The 21962-nt window shown below is 47.5% G+C and overlaps 1 non-coding gene across 1 annotated transcript; it reads right to left on the bottom strand.

The window, feature by feature from the left end:
* Positions 1-21693: 21693 nt before the first annotated feature.
* On the bottom strand, positions 21694-21761 carry LOC148040417 (small nucleolar RNA SNORD36). Its single transcript, XR_015688715.1, has one exon. It is a non-coding gene; the product is annotated as a small nucleolar RNA SNORD36 (small nucleolar RNA).
* Positions 21762-21962: the final 201 nt, after the last annotated feature.

Raw genomic sequence — 21962 nt, 5'->3', positions numbered from 1 at the left:
CATCATTGCCAGCAACTTGACAAATACCAACCCCACGACGACCCATACAGCTTTATAGAGCAATTTTAACAAGTCTGCGAAGCCAACAGCCTCAATGACCTGACTCAATGCTCTCAAGCATTCAGGCTCTGCTTAGGTGACAAGGGGAGGACTTGGTATACGAGCCTAGATGCCATAGAATGAGCCAACTTCAATGGCCTCAAGGATCTCTTCACTAAGAGATTTGCCGAGCCTGGATACTCCAACAATCTGCTAGTGCACTTGATGAACGTCAAGCAGAAAGAGAAGGAGGATATTCGTGACTACGTAACCCACGTGAGAAGTCTCTTTAAGAGAATCCCTATGGGGGAGCGACCGACTGAAAGAACAGTTTTGATTGTATTCATCAGAGCAGAATCTGAGATGAGGAGTTATATAAGGCTTTGGCAAGCAATTCGAGCTTACAGCGAGACGCGCTAGCTAGAGTGTTTGAGAAAGCCATTAGAGTCGATGATCAGCTGAAGGAGCGGAGCTCCAGGAGCACGAACCTAGAAGAGACCAACTCACGAAGCTTAGAGAGAGTGTCAACCTCTAGTGAGCGATCGGTCCCATCATCCCAAGATAAGGGGAAGGCCACCAAGACGAACCAAGACTTGGCTAATGTAAAGATGGAGTTAGCCAGGTTGCAAGACATGTTGAGATGACCAACGTGCCCACATGTCCAATGCGTGTACTGTGGCGGAAACCACTTGCCAGCCGAGTGTCAAGACCCTAGGTCAAGACCTTGTGCTAACTGCAGTAGGTTCGGTCATGACATCACGTATTGTAGATTACCAAGAAGACTTCCGTATTCGCAACCCTACGGCTAGCCTTACCTAGTAACCAGGCCGCAGCCATTCTTCAGAAGGGGAGCCCCATTAGCCCTTCCTGCGCCTAACAACATTAAGCCAGCTGTTCCTAGGATGGACATAAACCCTATTGGCATACCTAGACCACCTGGTCCTTATGTGACCCATCCACCAAGCGATGCTCCAGTCCACTATGTGGAAGAACCAAATGAGGAAGAAGCTTACATATGCCCTTATGTCTCGCATGATGATGAGGGCAATGTTGTCCTCATGGATTATCACCCCGTACTGATGATGGCATTCGGAAAAGGATGAGGTAGAGGCCTAGGGAGGCAGACACAAGATCCAATCACCTGTTGGACTTGTGGTCACTTTGGTCATGTCTCATCACGGTGCCCCGAAAGGGAGCAGCAAAACAGAGACAAGGCTGACCAAAGATGTACTGAGTGCGGAATCACCCATCTCTTCGTCGATTGCCCAAAGCGAAAGCCATCTTCTAGCTCAGCCAATGTACCATCTGTCCCATTGGGGCTGTTTGGAGTTGAGAACCTCGACAAGGAGGCAACACCTATTCCGTTACGGGTCATGACACGTGCCCAGACAAGGCAGGCCAGCATGTCAATGCCAGGACCTAGCAACCTTGACGCAGCTTCAATAGGGAAGAAAAGTCGCAGGTGGAAGAAGAAGAGGTCGGAAGCTAAAATCACACTAAAAACGGAGAGTGCTACAACTCTGCCTGCTGGAAAGAAGGTCTCTGATGCAGAGGCAGAGACTTCAGCCCCTTAGACGGTCGAAAAGGGAAGTGCTAAGGTAGGGGAATACTGGCATCCAAAGTGACACTTAGAGGCCATAGAAAAAGTGAAGGAATGGGTGAAGGAGGCTCAAGAGCATCTAAAAGACATTGAGCCCATCCTAGAGGACGAAATCGATTACCTCTCCAGCATAAGCACGCCAACCTCACCTCCTCAACCAAAGTCGGGAGAAGCAACTGCACCACAAGCAGTTCCGCTAAGGCCAAGCCTTGGTGCTACAGGGCAGTGGTTCAGTCACGGCCACTGGTCAAGACGATCCAAGTTAGGAGAGAGACGAGCACCCAACAATCTCCTGACCACGTTGGTAACTACCCCTATAACACTTAGCCCGGGAGATCTGCTTAGGCAACACCCCACCCTATGGCAAGATCTTAAGCAGTGGATTGAAGGGTCATGAGAGCAGGTCACAGCAGACCCTCATGACCATGATGCAGAGATGCAAATACCGAGTTTGACGCTACACTCTATGCCTAAATCCTTGCACGTTAATGCCTTTTAGGAAGGTTTCAAGATGCATGCAGTCTTACCCATTTTAGCCCTAGGCAATACAACGAGAAAGGGAATTGTAGACACGAGATCTAGGGTTAGTGTGCTTAGCCACGCGATGCTTCAGACTTGGGGAAACCCACCTGTCGAAACTGCTAGGTTTAATGTCACATTAGCAAACGGTATGAGAGTCAAGCCATTCGGGGTGCTTAAGAATTGGCCAGTGAAGATCACATGTGTCTAATTCTCTATGGACTTTATAGTCATGAAGGGAGTGGACTACGATATCCTATTAGGCCGACCCTGGATGCACAACGCTAGAGTCGTCGAAGATTGGGGTAACGGCTAGATCTTCCTTGGCAATAGAATAGACGCTGTGAGAGTAGAGATGGACACTTGGGAGACCTCACCAATCGACAGATGCCATCTCTGCTATACTTAGGGGTAACACTCGGGTTAAGAGGTCTTATGGGCCCCTGACCAAGTATATCCCATGCTTAGAGGACGAGCGGGATTCGATGCACGTTCTCGCTACAATCGACCTTCCGTTCTCTAATCACGAGGCATATGAGCAAGCCATCAAAACAATCGGCAAGCCTAACGACACACCCTCCACACCAGTCTGTATGATGGCAGGAACCCTTCGGGGGAAACCTAAACCTGTCAACTTTCAAGTCGCAACCAACAAAAGGAAACTCCATGAGATACTAGAATACTTAACGGACAAGCTAGCTAGCAATCCAACTACAAACTTCAAACCACTCCAGGGTCTCCTGGATGAACCCAAGTGGCAATGGACCAGAGTGCATGACTTAAACCTCATGTATAACTGGACCCTAGTTTTTGACCAATGACAAGAGATATACCAAGCCCTAGGAGACGACGAGCAGTCTGACAGAGAGGACTCTCATGACAAATATGAAGACTGTCAATCCTTCAGTGACAAAAGCAAGGGCGAGGTAGACTCCATGGAGTATGACACTGAGGGGCAAGAAATAGAGCAAATACGAGCAAATTCCAAGCTGCAGAAAAAGAGTATCTTCTGGATAGAGCAAGGAGTCGTGTGCATGGAATGCGATCGTGCCTAGTTGGAACATGTAGGGCCATAGATCTTGAGCAAGCAGGCCTAGCCCAGCCAGGAATGACATCAGTGTGCTTAGGACAGAGTCACCGTCCGAACTACGCCCACCAGGGGAGACCACCTCTTCTAGCGATGGCGGGGAGTTCAACTCTGAGTCAGAGATTAGTTCAGATAGTGACCTAGAAATCCCTAGGCTGCCTATGGCTAGATGCACCAAGGGGGATCTACCCATCCACCGAAGGCACAGATGATTGAGGCAAAAAAAGGCAAAACAACCCAGGGATATGCAAACGGAAGAACAACGAAAACCGTAGGAACTCCCTGAATGATTTACGAAATTCACAAAAGGGGATAGGGTAGTATTTCTATTAGGTGCCAAGCGTCAAGGGAAAATGAGTGAACCAATTGAGGGACCAGCCAAGGTCAAGGAGATGAACCTAGCCCAGGAAGGGAAAACACCCCGATCGGTATTCATTATCGATGACTTGACTGAGGAAGAAGAAACGAGTCTCATCGCTCTCTTGCGAGAGTACATAGACGTGCTCACCTGGTCCTTAGACGAGCTTAAGGGGGTAGATCCAAGTGTCATGACTCACAACATACCTATGACATCAGACGCAATGCCGGTCAAGCAGCGACCGTACCCTATGAATCCAAAACATGCTCATGATGTCAAAGAGGAGATTGATAAGCTGTTGAAAGCGGGATTCATTTACGAAATTGAACACACAGACTGGGTATAACCCATAGTCATTGTGATGAAGAAGAATGGAAAGATCCGAGTGTGTGTCAATTACAAGAAGGTGAACGCTGCTACTAAGAGAGACAACTATCCATTACCGTACACCGAGCACATGCTTGAGAGAGTGGCAGGCAAGGAAGTCTACAGTTTTCTGGACGGCTTCTCAGGGTACAACTAGGTGCAAGTGCATCCTACGAACAGGCACAAGACTGCCTTTGCCACTGAGTGGGGCGTCTTTGCTTACATAGTCATGCCCTTCGGGTTGATGAATGCCCCTACCACCTTCCAACGCCTCATGTGCACCATCTTTAAAGACATGCTTCGCAAGGAGTTGGAAGTCTTTGTTGATGACCTCTGTGTTCACTCAACCTAGATAGAACACTTAAACAAACTCCACGCATTCTTTGAGCGGTGTCACTTATATCATCTCTCCTTGAACCCCTTAAAGTGCCAATTTTGGGTAAAGCATGGATGCATCTTAGGGCACGTGGTGTCGAAGAACGGCATTGCCACTGACTTTTCGAAAGTCGGGGTTATTGTTGACCTTCCACCCCCAATCAACTACAAGGGAGTTCAATGATTCCTAGGCCATATGGGGTACTATCGGCGGTTTGTACTGAACTATGCATTGACCGCGAGACCCTTGTACAAGCTGCTGATCATCTTCGAATGGACCGAGGAATGCCAATGAGCATATGAAGAGTTGAAAAGGGCTCTAACCACAACACCAATTCTACAAGCCCCAGATTGGACCATTACTTTCCACGTACATATCGATGCTTCTAAATTTGTCGTGGGGGCAGTGTTGTGCCAACCTGGCAAACACAACTCTATCCAATGAGCTTTGCTATAGCAGACAACTCACTGAGACGGAAATGAACTACTCGACGACAGAAAGAGAAGGGTTAGCCATGGTATTTGCAGTGAAGAAATTCCAGCACTATCTATTGGCCACACGTTTTACCTTCTTTGTGGACCATTAAGCCATGCTCTACAGGATGCATAGCTCGGTGGCTCCTTTTGCTCTTGGAATTCAACTTCTTCATGGTTGTACAAAAAGGAAAACAGCACTACATGGCTGATCATATGTCGCGCATTCCTACGGGAGCTGAATCGCAAGCCAACTCTACAGGCTGGGGCAAGACGGATTGCTGCGCAGATGCATATGTGAATATGAGATGCACGATGTGCTCTCAGAAGTGCACTGTAGCATTGCTAGAGGGCACTTTAGCGGAGACACGACAGCACGAAAAGTGTTGCAATCTCAACTATGGTGGCCCACACTTTTCCGCAATGCAGCCCGATTCGTCAAGCATTGTGACAAGTGCAGAATTCACGAATAATATTCTTATCAATGTCTTGACTAAGGTGGTCTCAGCCTCACGCAGCGATTGGGACAACAAGCTGATGGCAGCTCTGTGGGCTTACTACACAGCTTATAAAACATTTGTCGGTCAAACTCCCTTCAGGCTGACCTATGGAACTGAAGCGGTTCTACCATTAGAATTCTTCGTTCCTAGCCTGAGAATAGCACTTCAAGAATGATGGGAAGGGAAGGAGGCATGGACGCAACGCCTGGTCAAACTCGAGTGCCTCTCAGAGACTCGCCTTCTAGCCACCCATGCGCTTATATGTGAGAAGGCCTGACACAAAACTTGGTTTGACAAGCATGTTAGGCAGCACGACTTTAAACAGGGCGAGTTAGTGCTCCTCTACTCGGTTAAGGAGCACAAGCAGAAAATGAAATTTAGAGGTCTTGGACCCTTCAAGGTTTGTGCGATCACCCGCATAGGCAATGTCGAGCTCGAGACCTTAGATGGTGAGGGCATAGGCTTCTTCAATAGCAGTCGTATCAAGAAGTACTACCCCCCCACCCATCCTTTGCACGAGCCCCCGATGCTAGAACCGCCTGTCAAGATACGAGTGGCCACAATCAGGGAGGTTGATGATGAGGATGAGGAAGCTGTAGAGCCTGCATACCTCCATATTACGGTCGCGGCAAAACAAACATGCGCTTTCAATGCCTTGATCAACAAGGGAGCAAACTTCAATGTCTTAACTCACGATCATTGGACTCAACTTGGCAGACCACAACTTCAACCCACTAATGCGAAATTAAGCCCATATGGAGCCCATTCCTACGCCCTTCTCAGCAGGTGCAGAGCCGCTGTTTCTATCGATTCTAAAACTATTCCAATGGTTTTTTACGTGTTGCCGAACGCTAAACACACAAGCACGGAGTTGTTGTTGGGGCAAACTTTCAAAAATCAGACTCATTGCAATGTTGATTATGGTCGTAGTGCATCCACCTCGCAATAGAAAATGTTCACATTGTCACAGCCTTCAACAAGGGCTGCGCGACCTCATCATTGTCCACAATGCCACTAGTAGAAATATCTGTAACCAACTCCAAGGAGGGGGGTAGTGCGCAACTGCCACCGCCCAGAATTTATGAATCACAGGCCACAACGGCAAGACCTAAAACCCAATAGCCTAGATCTCTATGGCGGCCTAAGCAGCCGCAACCGCCGCCTAGGAATCGCCACTCCTATCCTCATTAAACCAAAAACGCTAAATCTAAGAGGCCAGGATGCAGTCCCAATAAGCGCCACATGATCAAGCAAAGATGGGTTCCTAAAACCCTCTTCCACGCACAAGGCTACTACATGGGCAACACCTGGCTGTGGATCCCTAAGGCCTACATGGCCAAAGGCGCTACTCATACACCGCCCTCAAGCTTGATCAACCCAAGTCCCATACCCTCCAAACCATTCACCGCAGCGCCCTCCAAAACCACAGCCATCCGACCCATCCATGCCTAAACCCAAGGAAGTCACACAAGCCTATCGACCCAAACAATAGACTCTATCATATGAGTCATCACCCGACCAAGTCAACCCGACTCCTCAAATCCACCCTGAATGCAACAGCCCATCTGTCGTGGCTGCCCCTGATCTACCCATAATGCGAGCAGCTCAATCCCAGACTCAAACATACACCCAACCGCAACTCGTTGTTGCCACCAACGCTAGTTATAGCAAACTGCGACCACCCGTTGGCCTTACGCCCTCCTATGAATGCAAATCCTTTTTAGCACTATCCGTCGACCTTACGGAGGACATCGGGGATGACGTGGTGGAATGCATTAAACAACTAGACACCACTTTCATGTCGTTAGCACTAAGCTACGACCGCTTGGACTTAGGATTATTGGAGGAACCCTTTGCAACTAAAGTTCAAACCATGCCTTGCTCCTGGGAAACCTTTGAATTTGCATTTGCAAACGCTTCTCGCTCCGCTACTGAATTGCTCAACAGTGAGATATCCAGGAGCAAGCCATCAAGCAGTGCCTCATCATGTCATACGATCAGCGAATCACTAAGCAAGAAATCACAGTGTTATCAAAGCTCACTGATACTGACTCCCCATTCTTGAAGCATTTGTACACTCTTAGGCTACAATGGGAAGTCGAAGGGTGCTGCATAATGACCAACGCTAAGCAGTGCTACGCTATCAAAATAGCGGAATACGACCCCACATATGTCGCGCCAACCTTGTATGGAGTGTTAACCACTCTTCGGGGCCGTCCCACAAAAGAACACATCAAAGAGCACCCCTACCTCGACCGCTTGTTGATGGAGGAAGAGTTACACATTCCTAGCCGTGTCAACTCTTGTGACTTCCTAACAGATATTCTCACATACATCACACAAGTGGGGATTAAACCCTCTGATCTGGAACCCGACGCTCACTTAGAGTACAACCCCCAATTCTATGATTGGCTCCTTCACAAGTGACTCCTACGCCACCATGCCAAACGCCCTTGCCTTTCTGACCCTAAATCCTAGGAAGGATTCTTCTCAAGCTCGAAGGGAAGGGGGAATGAGTGAGGTGAATCAAATCAGGCCAACCAAATCAAAATTAGTGAAACGCATAAACATATATTATGAAAAACAGGCAAAAAGTTAAAGACTGAAAAGGAAAATCTACAATGGTTCTTAATAAATTCATTCAAAAAGCATAGAGTTTCTCTTTTTCAGCAGTCAGCAAATTACTATGTGGAAAGCACTAATGAAAATTTTGGTTTATGACAGAAACGAAAAATGTCGCAGCAAGACGGAGCCCACTGGCTTCCATTCATGGAAGAGGAGAGAACGCAGTACAACATCACCCTGGAGAGCCATGCCTACAACCAATTAAAATTCCAAACTATTCATAATATAGAAGGATTAGTGGCCAAGGAAGAGGTGACCAGGAGAGTAGTTGAAAGCTGTAACTTCAAGAAGTACCTGGAAAGATTCGCACAAGAACCCAACCACATGAGCTGTGTAGAATTTCTCAGGTCCTACGACCCCGACAACGAATGCGGCACCGTCACAGTGGGCAAGGGACAAAATGCCAAGCAAGTATTGGTTAACCCCGACCTTGGTGGAGAAGGCACTGGGACTAGAACCAAAAGTGGAAAAGAAGCAGAAAAGGGATGTGTACACCATGCTGGGGATGAGAAAGGAGGACGTACTGACAAACAACAGCATCAGCATCCAAGACATCCCCGATGCAGAGACCGGGTTGCAAGCGAAACTCATACATGCGCTGTTTTCCAGCCAGTGCTACAACACATTGATGCACGGGATCAGTGTGCCAATACTGGAGAATGTGGCGGCCCATACCCTGCATGAAGTTGACTGGAACGACTACATGAGCAAAAGCATCAACCAGGCAGCTAGAGCGCTAGCCTTAGGAAGCATGCCCGCAAGAGGAGAATCCCCAGCATCTAAGGCCGCAGAAAGAAAGAAGGCCTCCTCCAAAGCCTCGTTCATTGCCTACAAGAGCATCTTAATGGCGCTCATCCAAGAGGCCGTGAAAGAGACCCAGGATGCAGAAGAGGGGGAGGGGGAAACGCCTGACAGGTCACCCCCTCATCAACACAAGGAGAGATCCAGTGATAAGATTGAGACCGAGGAAGAAGGGGAAGAATAAAAAAGCAAAAAGCAAGTCAAGGAGACCAAGAAGAAGGTAGCACAAAAGAAAAAGAAATACGATGAAGGCCACAGGAAGGAGAAGCAAGACTTGGAGAAAGCGAAAAGACAATCCCCCCGGGAGGCCGAGGAGAGAGAAAGGAAGAGGAAGCAGGAAGAAGAAGAAACAACAGAGCAAGTCAGGCAGGCTAAAAAGGCATCAAAGCAAGAGGCTGAAAGGAGAAGAAGAGAAGAGTAGGAAGAGAAAAAGAAACTAAAGGAAGAATACAAAAAGGCCGAAAAGGAGAGGAAAAGAAGAGTTGAGGAGGAGGAAGAGGAGTTAAGAAGAAAGGAAGAGGAGGACTTGGCCGAGGCTACACATCGGTCCATCGAGCAGCAATGCAAGGTGGATGATCCAGAAGCCTGGAACCAGCCGGAGGGAAGAAGGGCCTAGCTCCAGCATGCAGGCACCAAAACCCGCACCGCCTGCAATTCCAGAAGGAAAAGGCAAAGCACCTCTCCATCCTATCCCCACCCTCATGGCACCCCCCATTGAACCCACTATGTTCACCCCTAGCATCCCCACCACTTGGAAGTTTCCAACCTGGTGGCCCTAATGCAATACTTCATCAGTAAAGAAATGGCCCAAGGGAAGAGCACGGAAACCATGACCACGGGGCCAAAAAGGCCAGCCGCAAATGCAAAATCAAGGCAGGACCAGAAGCGTCTGCGTGTGGAGCCCTCAACCACCCCCACCCACGCAACAATGATGCCACCAGCCAGTTACGACGAATACGTCGCCGAGCTACTCTCCCAAGTGGAGAGGGCGAAGGAGGAAAAAAGAATGGCGGTGGTGGCTGAGTTGGTGACAGAGAAAGAGTCAGTGCCAGCCTTCCAACTAGAGAAAACCTGCATCATTGCCATGCAGCAACGTCAAATATTTGAACTCAAGCAAGAATTGAAAGCAAAAGAGGACATGGAAGAAAGCTACAAACAACGGCTTGAGGACGAGAATCAAGAACTTATGCAAATGCAGCGGGAATACAAGCTTCTCCTGATGCAATATAAGGAACTGGAGGCAAAAACTGCTGCCATTGAGCAGATGATGGAGAAACTAAATGCCAAAGAAGAGGAGAGAAGACAAGAGAGGGAGCAACAACGAAAAGAGATCGAGTCCATGACCGAGTCCATGACCGATCAACTACACCTCGAGAGGAAAGAGCAAGACAACATGAGCAAAGAACTCAGAGCCCAGGAGTAGAAGCTCGTAACCCTAGCACAAAAGCAGGGGGAGAGCATGGAAGGAATGAGCAAAAGGGCCGAGGAATGGGCCATGCAGAATGAGAAACGGCTGAAGGCACTGGCACGGTGCCTCGCCTTGGTGGAGAAGGAAAAAATCTTGGCAGAAAGCAAAGCGGATGCCACCCAGAAAGCAAAGCGGACACCACCCAGATACCCAGCAAAACATGCCTTCCTCAACACACTACTGGACACACCCGCGACCGGAGGGAAAGGAGTGGTTGGAGGTGGTGCAGAAAAAACTGAGCATCGCACGCAGAGCCCTGCATGCGGGGCTATAGATGCCACCCCAACCTGCGGAGGTTAGGCTGGGCTCAAAAGAACAACGAAAGTACCTACTATTGGCCGGCCTAACCCCCCAAGAGGCGGATGCACTCGGCTTTGAGAAAGGGGCACAGCTAGACGACGGTCAGGGAGAGGACACTGACATTGAATTCGTCATAAGAAGAACCAGCGAAGAAATAATACTACAACCCCCCTCATCGCACGATCAGGAACAGCAACAACTCGACCCGCCCCTAGATAGACAAACCACACTCAAGGAGCGACGGAGAAAATTGGTGGAAGAAGCCAGAAGGCAGCTGCAAGCCAAGCCAGTCGTGCGACCATCCGCATCCCTCCCACCATGCTCCGATGACCTCCCAACGCAATTCCACGTGGAGCTGGTAATCTAGGAACGGCAAGAAATCGAAAAGGACCCTTTTTCGTCCAGTTTTCTTATGCCTAACAGCCTAAGAAGGATCCTACTGATTAAAGTAATGGAGGAGGTGATCGCGGCTGGTAGCCGATTGGGCCAAAAATGGTTGGAAGACAGGGCAAAGACCCCTACTCTGTGGGGCACGGAGGAAGCAAAGTTTTGGCAAGACAAAGTGTTCGAGGTGCCACACACTGTAAGGGGTTACAATTGCCAACCTCTCTGGAGAAGGTGAATATGCGATATTAACATGCTCGCCTGGATGGCATTTTGCAACACCCTACCCTACGAGAGGAATGACCCCACATTCATGGCATATCCTCGTAGGGTAGGTGTGGATTTTGTTGCCACCCTCCATGGGCAGCATGACTTTCCCATCATCTACAATTCTAATGCAACCTCCTTCGAGAATGCTCTCCTTTTTTATTTAGGAAGCCTAACTAACTCCATGACGTGTTTTCTCGCAGACTTCTCCTCCTATCCCGATCCCGCCTTTATAACTACATGTAATTACCTTAGGCTTCTTAAGCTATTACTCAAGCAAGATCCGACACCACAGGAGAATGGCTTGCCCCCCCTCTTTTTTGATCCCAATGCTATTGATAGCTACGCTATGGCATGCTTAATGATGAGAGCTACCCTACTCCCCTCCTTTTGCCTAGCTCTCCTAGAGGACATGAGTGACAGTCAATTTACTAGGTGTAATCACCGCTTCCTCTCCACCACCTCTCTCCACGTCTGCATGAACCTAAAAGCGTACATGCAAAGCCACCAATTTTTGTGCAAATCCATCTGCCCTCCTTTCCCTCCTCATTTAGATGAAGAGGATTAGACCTGGCTATCATTCGTTGCACTACCAAAAAAAAGAAAAAGACGGGACAACATCACCCACTTGCAAAAGCACTTACCACCACATAAAGCACAATCACTGCACCTAGGGGTTCTTAAGTTAGGCGTGCTCGGTGGCTTCAGTCGGCCGGCTCCACTCCCAATCCCCTAGCCCTTTTTGCTCCCCCACTTCGCTCTTAGGACACATCAAGGGCAAGACACAGCTAGGGAGGTAACACTCACCTATGGTTAGACATGTCACCCTAAGCCACTTGCACTGCACCCCCCTTGGCACAAATGGGGTCCTTAAGTGTGGAACATCGCCTAGGCTCACCTACTATTAGACCCACCTCCCCATTCCACTAGCACAAGCACAATGCACTAACACTTTGAGATAAGCACCCCCCTTAGGAACAACACCGTACCTTCTCCTTCCAAACATCAGGGAGTAACAAACCACCGACTTCAGAGGCCCCGTCAACCATGCAATGCCCGTTTGGCTCCTCTGACAAACAATGTCACAGCTCCTATAAGCACCTAAGTCTCCAAGTGGCCCTCACCATCGCACCACTTGGCCAATTGCCTGCCAACCTACAACAACACAGAAGTGCCATGGGACTGGCACCCGTCTAGGAGGGGGGTAATGTTAACCCCAAATCGAGATGGCCCCAGATCGAGATGGCAGAAAAAAAAAGAAAAAAAAGTAGGAAAAAACATGAAAAAAGAGCAAAGACACGCAGGTGACCTCCAAAACCAAGCCAGGGCAAAAAGCGCAATTATCAATGAAGGGGGCCTCAAAAAACTCAGAAAAATCTTGTAAAAGAGCGCCAGGCTCCCTCCTGTGCCAATTGTAAAATGCTAGACGGGTGTAGGCTAGAGGCATAAGACTAGAAGAGGGAAATGGAAAAAAGACCTTGCCACAAGGGCCGGTAATGTAAAAAAAGGGATGGGTGCCCATAAGATTTTAGGATTTGTATACATAAAGTTTAAAAAGTGAATGAGAGCTCATTCTTTTGGTGTGTGGCAACAAGAGTCTTCTTCTTCTTCTCTTCTCCTCATCTTCTTGCTTGTGTGTGCTCTTGAGAGAGGGAGAGTGAGAGTGTGAGGGAGTGAGTGTGTGAGAGTGAGGGATCAAGAGGGTGAAGCTCTTCACCATCTCCTCTTCTCTTCTTCTCTTCTCTTCTCTTTTCTTCCACGCGCAGCTATGGAGGATGGAGCTTGGAGATGGAGGAGGCTTGAGGATGCTTGAGCTCGCATCTAGGATCGTGGAGCTACCGGGGTATGTGAGAGAGGAGGCAACTCGTATCGGCATCAAGGTGAGCTCACTACACTCATAGGATCGACGGCGCATTGGCTAGGTGAGAGATAGCCATTAGAGCTCGCTTGAAACACTTGAAGCAATAAGCAGTCCATGGGTCTTAGCGGATGAGCAAAAGCTCCCACAAGCTCACTGAATAGATGATTCTAATCAGTTGCACAACTCACAAATGCTAAGAGCCATAAAATATTTCTGGAATATCTTCAACATATCTACTGAAATCTCAAATATCAATAATTTTTTACAAAAAATATATACGTATGCCTTAGATTAAATGGTGGTGCACCTATTTAAATAATTCAATTGTAACATGTTCACTCCTATCTTCAGGACACGTCTTAGCAGTCCATCAGAAAGGATATCTAGAAAGCTCCGCCCGACACTCCTATGGAATGTTACAGGGTTTGCGATCTAGGACTTTCTGCATCTGCCATGTAGCGGAAGTATTCCGGCCGTCCCCACTTACGACCAACCTGAATTAGGGTTTTTTCTATTGGTCATTTCCTAACGGCAACTAGCGTCGAACCCGACCGAACTACTTTACGTAGAAACGTCAGGTCCGAAGCGGATTCACGCTGCACTTGGTTCAAGGGGGGCGGTATCAATTATAACTCTAGGTCAACGCTTTTGTTGATCGTGTTCCTTGACGACTGTCCATCGTGAAGTGAGAAAAGTTCCCAGCCAACCGGGCTGGAGCCCCAAGAGGAACACCAAGGAAAAGGGAATTGTCTTGCAAGAAAATCTATCTTGTAACATTAACAAGCTTGTTTATCATGTTTCATATAATCACAATGAAGAAAAGAACACCAGGCACAACAAATCTTCATGCAACATCATGTAGATCTCCCACGGATTTGATAGAATCAACCATATTCTTCAACATCTTCACAAAATCCATCAATAGAACAAAGAAAGCAAAGGAATACACCATCTTTGAATGGAAATACATCACATAGTATTCATCTTCAATATCTTCATAGTCTTCTCTCTCAATCTCTCATATACAATCACTCTGTTTCAGTAGAATTGGCTATCTCTGACTCTCTCTCTCTCTCTCTCTCCATCAATAATACGTCATATCCTCACTACAATCTCTCAAAAATCACCCTCAATAATCCTTCTTAGGTCGTGGATACCCCTCCCAAGAGGTATGTCTGATATGAAGAGTCACCAGAGCCACTACAGTGTCCTTTCATAGCTCACTACTGTCACTTCACTCTAGTCTTCACTTGAGTCTTCAGCAGCTACTTCTTTCAGCTCTTTTGCACTTGTATTCACCTCTTTCCACGGCTAGAAAACTTTCCCAAGCTACACTCTCATCCATCAGAACACATACAGAAGCATACAGAACAGTCACAGAACAGTACCAGAACAACTACAATACAGAACAGAACAGAACAAAACAAAACAGAACAAAACATAAGACCTTACAGAAGGTTACAGAAGATCATCAAAACCACATAACTCACTCTCAAACCATTCCAAACTCTCATAAATCATTCAATAAGCTTTCACAATATCTCATTCTTCATCAATCAATACTCCATCCTGAAAGGTGAGAAGGATCGAAGCTTGCACGCGAGCTATGGCGGGAGAGCAAGAGCAAGAAAGAGAGAGACAAGAAATGGGAACTCCAACAGTCACAATGTGTGACCGGGCCTTCCTTTATTCAAACTGTCACTAAAAGAATAAAGAATAAAGTGACGTGACGGGCGCCCGCCACCTACAGTGTGCAGTGGCGGGTACTGTCAGTGTAGTAATACACGGGGCGGCACGGCGGAGGCGCCTTTACCCCCAACAACCTCCCACTTAAAGGCGAATCTGCCCTAGTGAGAGAGAAAAGAAAAAGAAAAGACAGTACAAATGTACATAGGTGAGGAAAGGTGACATCTCATCCAACGCCCATCAACCTCCTGAGGAAGGCAAAGCGCTCAGTAGTGAGGCTCTTCGTGAGCAAATCTGCAGGATTCTCGTCAGTGGAGATCTTGACAAGGTCAACAGACCTGTCCTCCACGACACCACGTATAAAGTGATACCTCACCTCAATGTGTTTCGTCTTCGCATGGAAGACCGGATTCTTAGCCAACTGAATGGCACTCATAGAATCCGAATGCAGTGTAGGTGTAGCATCAATCCCAAGGTCAGCAACTAGACGGCCTAACCATATGGCCTCCTTGCAAGCCTCAGTGGCTGCAACATACTCGGCCTCAGTGGTAGACAAAGCCGTACACTTCTGAACCCTGGACATCCAAGAGATAGCCCCTCCAGCATAGGTGAATACATAGCCAGAAGTGGACTTCCTACTATCTGCATGTCCTGCATAATCGGAGTTAGTGTACCCCACGACCCCTGTATCCTGGCTGCCATAGCAAATACACATATCTGCTGTGCCCTTCAGGTACCTCATGATACCCTTCACGGCATCCCAATGTCTGCTGCCAGGTGTAGCCATATAGCGTGCCACAACACCAACTGCATGTGCAATATCTGGACGAGTGGCTATCATGGCATACATCAAACTGCCCACGGCTGATGCATAAGGGATCTTGGCCATCTCGGCCCTCTGCTCATCTGTCTGCGGACAATCGGCCTGTGATACCTTCACATAAGAAGGTAATGGACAGCCAATAGGCTTTACGTCCTGCATGCGGAAGCGCTCAAGGACTTTATGAATGTACTCCCGCTGTGAGAGATACAAAAGTCCCTGATGCCTATCGCGCTTAATGCGCATCCCAAGTATATGTGAGGCCTGTCCCAAATCCTTCATCTCAAAGCTCTTCTTTAGCTGAGATTTAAGAGCATCTAGCTCATCATGAGCTTTCCCTACTATCAGCATATCATCAACATAGAGTACCAAGATAAGCAAACTGCCATCACGGGCTTTCTTCGTGTAAAGACACGGATCCATAGCACTCCTGCTGTAGCCCTGTGACTGCATAAAGGCATCAAACTTATGATACCATTCCCTAGGTGCCTGCTTCAAGCCATACAAGCTCTTCTTCAACTTGCACACTAGGTGCTCCCTGCCAGGTTCTGCAAAGCCCTTAGGCTGATCCATATAGATCTCATCATGCAAGTCCCCATGTAGAAAAGCCGTCTTGACATCCATTTGATATAGATCTAAGTCAAGCTGTGCAACCAAAGCCAAGACTAAGCGCAGGGTGGTCATCTTAACCACAGGAGAGAAGACCTCATCAAAGTCCACACCATGTTCCTGCTTAAAACCCTTTGCTACCAATCTAGCCTTGTATGCCGGCTTGGGGTGTCCAGGGGTACTTTTCAGCTTGTACACCCACTTGCATGGCAAAGCCTTCTTGCCCTTAGGCAAGGCAACCAAATCCCAAGTCTCATTCTTATGCAGGGAGTCTATCTCAGACTGCATAGCCCTCTCCCAGGAGTGACTGTCACCCCTGCGCATAGCCTCATCATAAGTGAAAGGCTCTCCTGCATCTGTAACCAAAACATAATGCATAGAGGGCTGAAATCTGTCAGGTGGACGTCTATCTCTAGCAGACCGTCTCACCGCAGGCTCTGCTGCCTGTCTAACTACCTGTCCAACATCCTGGCCCTGTGGAGGAACTGCTGCAGGCTGTACTACTGGCTGTGCTGGAGCTTTAGGCTCCTCCTGAAAGATCACTCTGCGGATCTCAACCACCTTCTCAGGCTGCCTGTGCATCTTGTCTTCATGGAAGACGACATCATGGCTGCGTACTATTTTCCGCGCCTGCGGATCCCATAGGCGATAGCCCATCTCTCCTGACTCACCATAGCCAAGGAATATGCATTTAATGCTCTTTGGATCCAATTTACTCCTCTTGTCCTTGGGCACATGGCAGAATGCCTCACATCCAAAGACACGGAGATGCGCATAAGAGGGTGGCTTACCAGCCCAAACTTCCTCTGCAACCTGGAAATCCAATCCACTGGAAGGCGATCGGTTTATGACATGCACTGACGTACTAACTGCCTCAGCCCAAAAACTCGGGGGTAGGCCTGCATGGCTAAGCATAGAGCGCACACGCTCCTGAATAGTCCTGTTCATGCGCTCAGCCAAACCATTCTGGGGTGGGGTGTAAGGGGCGGTCAACTGACGCTTAATACCCCTGTCATCACAAAACTGCTCAAAAGCATGCGAGACATATTCTCCCCCATTATCTGTCCTAAGGCGTTTCAGCCTATACCCAGTCTGGTTCTCAACAAGAGCAAGCCATCTCTGAAAAACTGCCAAGACATCGGACTTCTGCTTTATGGGATAAGCCCACACTTTCCTAGAAAAATCATCAATGAAGGTAACGAAGTACTTCGCGCCACCCATAGACATGCAAGGCATAGGCCCACAAACATCGGAATGCACCAATGCCAAGGGCTCACTCATGCGTGGCCTACCCGATTTCTTATGCGTAGACCTATTCTGCTTACCATAAAGACAATGATCACACGAGTCAAAACATGCATAATCCAAAGGCGGAAGATACTGCAAACCAGATAACATTTTCATTCCTTTCAAAGACATATGCCCCAAACGGGCATGCCAAAGTGATACATGTGGGATAGAGCCCACTGCCAAAACATGGTCTACAGAAGACCCAGATACAACAAGAGGATAGAGGCTGCCAGCCTTGGTGCCTCTAGCAAGCACAAGTCTGCCTTTGGTAATCTTCCAGGTAGAATCCCCAAAACAGACATGAAATCCTGCATCATCCAACTGTCCTGCAGACATAAGACTACGCGTAAGCGCAGGTACATGACGTACATCCCTGAGCAAAAAGGAACTGCCAGTGGAAAACTGCAACTGAATATCTCCACAGCCCACAATATCAAGAGACCTGTCATCTCCAAGTTTGACTGATCCAGATACAGTACGGTAAGAGTGAAACCACTCACGGTAAGGCGTCACATGGAAGGACGCACCTGAATCCAATAACCAGCACTGTGCATACATACTAGGTGTCTCAGTCAAGTGTGAAGCATCAGAAGAACTAGCTGCAAGTATAAACTCATCACCACTATCGGACTCTTCAGTCTGCGTGACATTAATTTCCTCAATCTTGACGTTGGACTTCGCAGGTACTATGCTGCGATCAGAGGACTTCTCCTGCACTTTATCTTTCCCCTTATCCTTGCGCTTCTCATTGCGCAACTCATGACACTATGGTCTAATATGGCCCTTTTTCCCACAATGATGACAAGTGACATTTGCATTGCGTCCACGCGACTTGCCACCACGAGATTTAGACCGACCCTTCTGCGAGTCACGGCCTCGGCCATTACCACGGTCATACCTGTCATTCCTGCCTCTAACTGTCAAAGCATGACTACCACGAGAGGCATCCAAGTTTTTGCGATTCACCTCTTCCTGAAGAAGAGCACTCTCAACATCTGCCAATTTTAGAGTAGCACTAGAGGCACAAAGAGCAGTGCGGAATACATCCCATGACTCATTCAGAGTTCCAAGCAAGAAAAGAGGAGTTACTTCCTCTCCAAAGGTGATATCCTGCGAAGTCAGGTTCTTCAGTATAGCATGGAACTGGCTCAAGTGAGCAGACAAAGTCGCATTATCCTTCATGCGCAGATCCATAAGCTGCTTCAACCAGTACATCTGACTCGCCGGACTTTTCTTATCATAAAGATTCTTGATCTTATTCCATAGATCCCATGCACTCTGTGCTTCCTCAAATACATTATAATGTACCTGTTCAGTGAGAGACAATACAATCGTGGACTTGCATAGCTCATCAAGTTCAAGCCAGTCGTCAATGTCCATAGTTTCAGGCTGCTCCCCACTCAACCGAAGTGGCTTAATCTGAGATTTCTGCACCAAAACCTGCCATATTTGACTCTTCCAGTAAGAGTAGTTGGTACCATCCAACTTTGTAATGTTAAAGATGGCACTATCATGCGAAGATGACGCCATTATGCAGGCTGGAAATGCCCAAACAGTCCAAAACTGCTTGCTGTTTTATTGCAGAAACTGCCCAAAAATGACCAAAACGGGGTCCAAAGGGTGAGCAAAGTGTGCCAAAAGTTGCTGCCCACTTAGTACTAGGTGCGGTACACCAAATCAGGATATTTCAACATGAAAAGTACACCTCAGTCCACCAATAACTGCTTGCTGTAATAAATTGCAGGTATGCAGTCTAGAGAGCAAACTGTCCCAAAATAGGATCCAATGTCAAGCAAACAATGCTAGGTCCAAAGCCGGCATGAAACGGACATAAGCAAGGCCAATGACAGTGAAAAGAACATGAGCTCAACACCAAGCATGTCAAAATAACATCTGCCAGTGAAAGGCACACCCCCAGACACTCTAGGCAAAGTGTTCCTGTAACTGCCAAAACCTGACACAAATAGGTATCTGCTCAAAGAGAAAGATCCAAATATGAGACTCAGCTCATAAGCATCCTGTGAACCAAGAGTACATCAATGCATATCCATAAAGATCGGAGTATGATCCCAAAGTCTCAATGTGTATGTAGCTGCTCAAGACATAAACTGCTTCAAATACATGTAAGTGCTCCAATAGCATGCAACTGTCAAAGGTCAAGAAAGCATGTAAAATGCTCCCACTGGCACAAAAGGCGTACAAAGCGAGCTCAGAAGCTCAAACAACCCAAGAGAAAGCACCAGTGATAAGTGACCATGTCAATGCATCAAGTGCATCCGAGAGAGCATGACATACATGAAGCACTGGTCGTATTAACCATGAAGCAATACATAAGCCCAAATAAGCTCTCGGTCAACTCAATGACATCCAAATAGCAACCAAGATCAGTGATCAAGTAAGCCGGGAATGCTCAAATACATCCAAATCCAAGCTCCAAATGTCGGTATGGCATATACGAACCAAATAGCATATGTCACGAACCAAAGCATGTAATGCAAAAGCCTAACTGTCAAGCAGAGACATGAGGCATAGGCGGTCCACGAGCATGCCGAGTCGGTCCAAATGCCAGTGAAGACGGAGCTAATGCGAAGCTCAAAAGCATCCCATAATCTCATACATATGCTCCAAGTCGTCCCCAAATGTCAGAGATATCATGCCAAAGCTCAAAGCATACATCCGGTATCGGTAGGTAAGTGCCAAAGCATGTAAAGTACCTTCAGCCCACTGTTATTCCAGCATGTATTTACTGTTCTAAACAGTAGATTTCAGCCCCAAATTCAAGCCAAAATCATGGTCAAACCAAATGCATACATCCCCAATACATCCGGGTAGGAAGTAGACCGCATACGGGCATCAAACAAGGTAACCGGAGTAGAGTATAAGCATTAAATGCCAATGCCAAGTGTGGCTGCCCTGTTTCCAGCACTGTATAACAGTAAATAACAGTCCCAAATCAGCCAATATTTCAAGCCAAAATCATGGCATAATCATGTGCATACATTCCCAAGGCACTAGGCATCATGTAGACCGCATACGGGCATCAAATAGCACAACCGGAATGGAGTATAAGCAACAAATGCTAATGCCAATGGTGCTGCCCTGTTTTCAGCCTGTTATGACAGTTTATGACAGTCCCAAATCTGAAGAAATCAGCCCCGAAAGATCAAGACCAATGCCCAAAGCTTTAATGACATCAAACATGAAGTCTATAGCCCTCTTGATCAAGGTAGAGAGCAAGAAGCAATGGCCAAGTGTGGAGCTGAAGTAGATGAGTGCTCACAGCCTGGAAAAAATGATGCAATCTGCCCTGTTGGTGCTGAACTTGTTGTTGCTCCACATGGGCTGAAAAGGGGGTAATGGGGGGCTCAATGATGGCCCAAGGTAGGCACATACCAAGCCATGAAGGCCCAATGCAAAGGGGAGGGAAGATATGAGCTATGGAGCTCAAGAAGAGTGGCTGCCCTTTGTTCCTGCCCTGTTTCAATCTGAGAATACACTCAAATGCCTGCAAATGCTGAAGCAATACCTCAAGGGCAAGGCCCTGATGAAGCTCAAGAAGGCCAGGATGGAGCTCGGGAAGCCGGGGAGAGTCGGGAGCTCAAGAGGTCGGCTATGGCTGCCGGGATGGAGACCCAATGCGTGAAGCGAGTTGATGTGAAGGTCGGGAAGCACCGAGTCGAGCTCGAGCAAGAGAATGCCAAGTTCTGATACCAGTTGAAAGGTGAGAAGGATCAAAGCTTGCACGCGAGCTATGGCGGGAGAGCAAGAGCAAGAAAGAGAGAGACAAGAAATGGGAACTCCAACAGTCACAATGTGTGACCGGGCCTTCCTTTATTCAAACTGTCACTAAAAGAATAAAGAATAAAGTGACGTGACGGGCGCCCGCCACCTGCAGTGTGCAGTGGCGGGTACTGTCAGTGTAGTAATACACGGGGCGGCACGACGGAGGCGCCTTTACCCCCAACACATCCCTCCTTACAGAAGACAAAAAGAACAAAACAGAGCAAAAAAAAAGCTATACAGAACCAATCAGAACCTATCAGAACATCACAGAACCACTAATAAACATCATGAGCTTCCAAAACTCAATCATTATCATCCAAAACACTCTCAAACCTCTTCCAAACCAATCAATCATCTCATAAAATCAACCATTCAGCTCTCAAAAACAACAAAAATCAGTCAAAAAACAAGTCATTTCAACACTCAACATATCCCCACACTTAATAAGGAAGCGTCCTCACGATCCAGGAAAAAGAGAATACAAGTTCAGGGAAAAGCTCAACTTTAATCTTCAATATCTCTTCAAAAAGAATCCATCCATCACGACCCCAACTTATAACCTGTAGTTGGTATAAAAATACAAAGAAAGGAAAACCCTTTATACATTAACACTTCTTATCAAACTAAAAATCACAACAAATTTATAAAGGATATAAGAGGTTTCTTCTTCTTCATCAGCATCAACTTCAACTCTCCAACCACGACCCCAACACCACAATTCTCCAAAATGTAGCTCGCACACAAAATCCA

Source organism: Lygodium microphyllum, chromosome 2 (genome assembly GCF_053477565.2).
Source record: "Lygodium microphyllum isolate KBCC chromosome 2, Lygodium_microphyllum_v1.1.10, whole genome shotgun sequence".
NCBI lineage: Eukaryota > Viridiplantae > Streptophyta > Polypodiopsida > Schizaeales > Lygodiaceae > Lygodium > Lygodium microphyllum.
The sequence above is the reverse complement of the archived record's forward strand: the minus strand, read 5'-3'. Positions and strand labels throughout refer to the sequence as shown.